Here is a 7609-nt window from a genome sequence, read left to right as displayed (position 1 = left end):
AGGGGTGGCACCTTTTGCCATCCTCCCTGCATAGTGCTGCCATCCTTTGGGGTAACTGATGTCTGTGATTCTGGTAGGACTGGCTCAGCACAGTAGTCTCCTCGAGCCTAGTGCTGGCCAGGTGGCCAGGCTGGACCAATTGCTCAACTAGGGTCCAGGCACTTGCCCCAAGCTAAGCCAGTCAGAGTCCTTCCCTGGGATTCCCCCAATCTCTGGTCAAGACTGTGAAGCTGGACTCGGTGGCTATGGCGCTAGCCTCAGGAGACACATCTGAGACAACAAAGCTGATTGGCCATGAGAAGTAAGGACAGTGGAAGGCCCTTAGGAGAGCAAGGACCCCATGTACGGGACGATCCCTAGGAAGGTCGGCATGAATGCACCCTGAAGCACCCTCTGGCAAGAGTTTCCTAATCAATCAATGGGGACTCTGAGGCCCCAGGAGGTGATGGCGCTTGCCCGAGTCCACCAGGGCTGAGCCAAAGTCCCCACCTGCCGGGGGGGGGGGGGTGATTGCCAGCCCTGCCACAGCCCTGTGCCTGCGTGGGGCCGCGACTCCACCCCTCAGGAGGGAAGCCCCTGACTTGGACCTTGTTCTTGCCCCAGGACAACTGAGGGTGCCCTCTGAGGGCCGTTATCACCCTGTGGGGGTGTAGGCTGGCTGAGCTAGGGGAGGGCCCATTGCCAACGTCCAGGGTGTGCTCCCTCCTCTTCTCTCCCTGCCTCAGGCCACTTGCCTCTGAGGCCACAATGGAAGCTGCTCCCCGATGCAGACGCATGGAACAAAGGGCTGCCTTCACGACCAAGAAAGTCCCTTCGCCCAGCACCACGCCAGCCGTGCCAGTTAAACAAACGGCTGCAAAGCACACCCACCCCAGGAAGCGTTTTTAAAACTTCCACACCTCTCGCTTGGGTAGCCTTGTCCCTGCGAGACCAGGCAGAGGAGGTCCCTGTGGTCCTGCTCCAGGCAGAGGCTCTCGGAGTTGGCACACCCCAGCTCTGACTTCCTGAGCCAGAGAGGGTCAGAGTGTGACCCAAGGGCTCTCGGACCTGGCAGCCGGGCCGGGGGCTCCCTGGAGGGCAGGAAGGCCCCTCTCACCAGCTTCCAGCAGCCCCAGGAAGTGGAGCCAGCCTGGCTCCCCACATCCCGTTGGCGAAGTGCGACAAGAAGGGCACCAGGCTTCAGCGCTACCCTGCTTCCCACCATGGGCTCCGGTGTGGGCACGAGTCCTGGCCCCAGGGTTGGTTCTGTGCCCTGGCCAGGGTTGGAAACCGGGGGAACCTGGGCTCCTTCCCTCCTTCCTTGGTTGGTGAAACACCACCAAAATTCAAGGAAACAGCTCTGCCACAGGAAGTTTCCTTTTGTTCCTATTGGAAGAGGGACATGGGGACACAGCGCCAGGGGAGCTGCTTGGCCATCCTCCCTTTGGGCACCTAGCCTTTGAGGTCTCCACTGTCACCCACCCCACTGCCTCCACTCAGTATCCCCATGCAAGTCTAGGCCCCATGGGCAAACTGCTCCAGTGGCCCACCACCGTCTTCCTAAATAAAGTTTTATTGAAACATGGCCTTGTCTGTTCATGTACATATTTAAGGCTGCTTATTTACGGCACAGTTGAGTAGTGATGACAGAGACCGTATTGTTCACAAAGCTCACATTTTACTACCCGACACTTTAAGGAAAAATTTTGCCCTCCCACGATCTAGGTCCAAGTGGAGATGTAGAGAATTAACATTTGGCATTTTTCATTCTTCAGCTTGATTGATGGCTTCACTCATTCGACAAAGATTTTCTGAGCAACTACGATGCATCAAGCTCCGAGCTGTAGGCCCAAGACCTAAGCCCACCTCTTCCCCACCCACTTGGCTTCCCTGTCCCTGGAGAAGGGAGTAGCACATGCTAGTGGAGGGAGGGGCTGCTCTTCACATCTGGGTCCTCGAGGAGTGGGAGAGAAGGCACACGGAGGTGGCAAGAGGACCCATCTGCCTTGTGAATTCAGGGGAGAGGGGTCGGAATCGGGTCTCAGGAAGGTCACCTGCACTGGAAGTCGCAGACATCCTGGGGAGGACTTGGAACTTTCCCAGGACCCTGGACATCTGGCTGCACTGGACCAGGAACCTCTGAGCCCAGCCTGGTGTCTGGGCAGGTGCTGAACGTATCGGTCAGCTTCAGCAGGGGCTCAGGTCCTCGTTCATCCATTCATTCATGTCTCGGGCAGCTCTAATCTGGTTGTGTGTGTCCATCGGCCTAATTCAAAGGGAAAAAGAAGTGAAATGAATGACTCAGGTACAATAGACATCCGGGTATTAGAGGAAATCTGCCTTTAGGGAGGCCAGGTCCAGGCTGGAATGGACAGAACTCGGTTTCTTCTCCCCCATTGGCTCCTCTGTTTCAGTCTGGCGAGACGGTGCCAGCACTCCAGGACCATGTGGGGCCCCTGATTCAGCACAGGGAGCACTATGTACTTCCCAGCGGTGACTTTTTGGCTCTGATGGGGTCACCTGCTCACCCCTGCTCTGGGAAACAGAGGGTCAGTATCTCCATGTTCTCCAAGAGCTGAGCAAGAGAAATTAGGGGCCAGGTGAGGTGAGGGTCAGTAAGTCAAGGAAACCAGGGGACACACAGAGTCGAGGGGATGCTGGGTGCAGAGCAAGAGAAGTCCACCATATGCAGCTCCGCACCTCGGGCCTGGGCTCTGGAGGCCACAGGGGGCAGGCGGGGCCTGGGCCCTGGGGAGCTGCCTCCTAGCGGGACCCTTATCTGATGGCCGTTTCCTCCCTGTCCCTGGAGGCTGGAGACTGAGCCTCCTCCTTCTCCTGGTCTGAGTCCAGCCCAAGGAGAGGAGTGGAATTAACTGTCCATTGTTTCTGTGACACTTCCTGAGAGCAACAAAGGGCCTTTCACAAGGAGAAGGTGAAGCAAGTACCTGCGGGGGCCTGGAAGTCACAGAATTGGCTTGTCGAGGTGCCAGATGGAAAACACCCAGCAGGTCGTGTTCAGAGTGGGAGCTGAAACAGACGTCCTGAAAGGCCCATATAAGGCTAGCTAGCGTTCAGGGGCACTTTTTTGAAGCAAAGGACCCTGGCTGGGTACTTAGAGCTGAGCACACATGGAAGGTTCTAGAAAAATCAGTGCCTGATGGGAGCCAAGGACCCCTCCAGCTTTCACCTCACTGCAGGGGTCCCCTCAGTATGAACCTAAGGCACCAGGACTCGGCCTCAGTCCCCCTCCTCCCCTGCCACCAAGACCCCATCTTGAGGGAGAGTTCTAGGCAGAGGAAGCAGCTGGTGCTAAGACTGTGGAGGAGACTAGGCAGAGAGCGGGGGACAGCAGGTGGCACTGGGGGTGGGAGGTGGGCGAGGCCCAAGCTGAGGGAGTCTGGAGGCCTGGGAGGGGGCTCCATCATCGTCTCCCATGCCTAATATGTTGGGGTCGGGGAATCGGGGGGCAGCTGGGCTCTGGCATTGTCTGGAGGCTAGAAACTGGAAGTCAAGGTGTGGACAGGCCATGCTCCCTCTGAAGGCTCAAAGGCTGGCCCTCCCTGCCTTGTCCGGCATCTGCTGGCCCTGCAAGGCCGGGGCATCCCTGACTTGTAGCTGCATCCCTCTGATCCTTGCTGCCATCTTCCCATGGTCCTCTTTTTCAGGGGGCAGAAGGGATCCTTGCATGGAACCCAGGGATGCTCCACCACTAAGCGACATCCCCACCCCTTTTTAAAAAATTTATTTGGAATCAGGATCTCACCAAGGCTGACCTTGAGTTTGCAATCCTCCCTCTTCAGCCTCCCGAGTCACTGGGGTGACAGGGTGCAGCCACCATGCCCATCTCTTCTTCTCATAAGGACACCAGCCGTTTGGTTTAGGGTTCACTGGATCCTGTGTGAACCCATCTAGACTAATTATATCTGCAAAGACCCTGCTTTCAGATAAGGCCACATTCGGAGGTTCTGGGTGGACGTGAATTTCGGGAGGACCTTGTTCAATCCATGTTTGTGGCCTGGTACGATTTCCACTTGGCAGGAGTAGGCGGGCTTGAAGGAGGCCAGTGTGGGACAGGAGCTGGGCGCAGAGGCTGGAGGGCGGGAGGAGGCCTGGACCAGGGTGGGGATGGGGCAGCGGAGGAAGTAGATGGAGCTGGAAGATGCTCAGGAGGCAGAGTCAACAGGACTCAGTGAGGATGGCACGGTGATGAGTGGCGGGTGGAGGGTGCCCCCAGGGCCTGTCATCAGGGAGGGCAATTCACGGGGCCTAGGAGGGAGAAGAAGGCAGAGCGTCCCCCCCTCAGCTCCGGCCAGTTCCCCAGGGACATTCCAAGGTGCGTGGGCACCATGGGAAACTGCTGATGACCACTGTAGATAAATGACCTTCCAGTGAGCTCACTCCTCAATCAGGTCCCCCCTCCCTGCTCCCCCGCCCTGCACCAGGGAAACAGCTGGCAACGCCATGTAATGGGACTCCCTGTGGCCCTGTGGTGGTGACTGCCTCCTGCTGGGGGACCGTGTCCCCCCCCCTTGCTGTTTAGGGACACTGCCTGACACTGGGGCAGGAGCGGGTGTTCAGGGTCAAGGTCTCTGATTCACAGTGCTGGGAGGTCCCCAGCGTCCCCCCATGGTATTTCTCTTTGGCTCACCTGGCTCCTAGGGCTAAAGAGCGCAATGCTGGGCCAGGCTACCTGGGCTGGCCGAGTCCCCAGGGGTCTCCTGGGGCTGCTGTGACACTGTAAAATGGACTTGAGGCTCAACTAACAGCAATTTATTCTTTTTAAAAAAAATTTAATTTTTTAAAATTTTAATTTCTTCTATAAGACAGCAGGATGCATTGCAATTCATATTACACATATAGAGCTCAGCAGTTTATTCTTTCAAAATTCTGGAGCCTGGATGTCTGAAGTTAGTGGCATTGGGCAGGTGGAGCCCCTTCCAGAGGCTCCCCGGGGGCTTCTGTTCCTGACCCGTCCAGCTGCTAGTTCTGCTCCAACCCTCCAGGCCCGCATCTCCACTCTCCCTGTCTCCTTGGCCTGTACAGGGGATTGTATTAGGGCTCACCCAGATAATCCAAGCTAAACTCCCATTCCCAGGTCCTTGATCACATCTGCAAAGGTCCCCCTTTGTGGCAGTGCTGGGGTGGGACCAGGGCCTCACGGGTGCTAGGCCAGTGCTCTACCACTGATGGGGCATCCCCAGACCAAGGCCCTTTCACCTTATAAGTTGACTTTCATAGGTTCCAGGGATTGTGACCTGACTGTCTTCGGGACCTTTCTTCGGCTTGTGACCAGCGCCTTTACTTACAGGTTGGGAGGACATTACCTATTTTCTCTGTGCCTCGGTTTCACCTTACATAAGTAGCATAGATTCTCTCTCTGTCTTTTTTTTTTTTTTAATTGCCGTCCTGGGGATTGAACATTGAACGGGATGTTCTGCCCCGGAACCACACCCCTAGACCTTTTTTAAAATCTATTTTGGACAGGGTCTCACTGAATTGCTGAGAATAGCCTCAAACTTGTGATCCTCCTGCCCCAGCCTCCCCAGTTGCCGTGATTACAGACATGTGCCATGATACCCCGCTGAGACTCTGCTTTTTAATAAAAGACCCTCCGACCTTTAGCTGTCCACAGGCTCATTTACTTAAAGACTCTTTCCCGGGACCAGTGCCTCAGTTCTAGCCGATGGGACACATACAGGAATCGGTGTGCCCTTCTGGGTGGCGTCTCTCCCCTCCTTCACGCTGGCTGGAAGCTGGATGCTGGGAGGGGAGGCTCCCACCTCACAGCTTTTTGGAAGATGAAATAAGAGGACACCGTGGAGCCCGGGGAGGCCAGGGGCAAACCTGCTCTGGGGGTATTTTCTCCCCTGCTTCCTCCCCTCGCCCTTCCTCTCCCCACCCTCCTGTCCTCCTCCTCCGCTGCTGCTCCTGCTTCCAAGGCGGCTTCCTCGCAGGATTCTGGTGGTGGCCTGCGCCCTCTGCCCAGCGCGGCTCACAGGGGTGTGGAGATGTCTCACGTGCCACACCCACAGCTTGCTTTTCAGTCGTTCTCTGTTATTAATAAAAACAACCAATGACGGAGCAAGCCGTGGCACTGGGCACTTAACATGCCTTGTTTTCAAATTTTACGGCAATTACTGATGAAATCACCATTACGTCGCACACCGTGGTATCTCTATAAAGGTCACAGCTATGGTTGAGTCTCCGGGAGGCCGGCTCTTGTCCCCAGTCCTGCAGCCAGCCAGGGGAGTCGGTGGACAACCTGGCATGTCTCATCTTCCACTCACCCAACCCTCCTGCGTTCTTCCGTGGTCATGTAGGGAGCCCCGTGTTAATAACTATCAGGGACCAAGTGATAGAAGGAGCAGTCCCCATCCTGGAGGAATTCCTGATGGGGAGTATGGGCTGGGGGCCACCCGGGGTCAGGTCCTGAGGCGGTTTCCTGGGGTGAGATTTGAGCTGAGCCATGAAGAGGTTGGGGGGAGCATAGAGAATGGAGTAAGCTCTGGGGCAGCTGCGAGGCGGGGTGTGTTGGAGAATCAGGAGGTGGATGGTGCATCCGGGGACAGGGTTTGAGCCTGGTATAGTAATAGTCCTCCTTTTCATCAGACATTTACGAGTTTCTTTCTCTCCCCAAACATGTATTTTTTTTTCCTTTGTGTAAAAACCACATTTTTCTTTATGTAAAAGAACAGATTTATTGGAAGGAAATATGCACAGACACAGAGGGGCCTCCCCACCTCCAGGGCCGAGCTGTGGATTGACCAGCAGGTGCAGCAACCCCTGTGGAGGCCCTGGTGCCTGGCTCCCCGACTCCGGCTCTGGCTCCAGGCAACATCTGATTTCTATGCACACTTAGATGTGCTGGCCTCTGCTTCCTCGTGTCACCTTTAGAAGATTTTGAAGTACATGCAGACTCATGTCATTGTAAGGAATAACCCGGAGACCCCGTGGGCCCTTGCTAAATCTCCACCAGCGGAGGATGATGCACAGGCAGAATTCAGTGTCACACCAGAAAACGGACACGATGCTGTCCTCAGCCCAGGCAGAGGTCACCTGCTCCACCTGCACTCAAGTGTGCACCTGGTTGCTGTAAAGCAGCCACGTGTCCCCCAGCCAGGAACAGGGCAGTTCTCTCTTAGTCCCCACAGGCTGCTATGATAGATCATTGACCAGGTGGCTCTGACAGTTATTCCTCACAGTTGTGGGGGCCGAGAGGCTCAGGACCAAGGTGCGGGCAGATCTGGTGCCTGCTGAGGACCAGACGGCTGTCTCCTGGTTCTCACACGTTGGAAGAAAAGCCACCTCTCATCTCCGCTCAGGAGGCCCCTGCCCCACACATGAAGGCTCTGGCTTCATGGCCCCTCCTCCTAACCCCACCACCTGCAGAGCAGGGGTCAGCGTATGAACTCTGGGGACACAAACTTCAGCCTATGGCAAGTTCCATCCTAGAGACCTGGTGCTACCACCTCCCACCTCTGGCAACCGCTAATCTCTCCCCCATCTCTATCATTTTGTCATTTAAAGAATGTTTAAAAATGGAATTATACAGTATATGACCTTTTGAGAATTTTTTTTTCTATTTTTCAGAATTTCCTTTGTGATGGTTTAAATCTAGAATGTCCCTCAA

Source organism: Marmota flaviventris, chromosome 2 (assembly GCF_047511675.1).
Source record: "Marmota flaviventris isolate mMarFla1 chromosome 2, mMarFla1.hap1, whole genome shotgun sequence".
NCBI lineage: Eukaryota > Metazoa > Chordata > Mammalia > Rodentia > Sciuridae > Marmota > Marmota flaviventris.
This window is presented reverse-complemented; position numbering follows the sequence as displayed.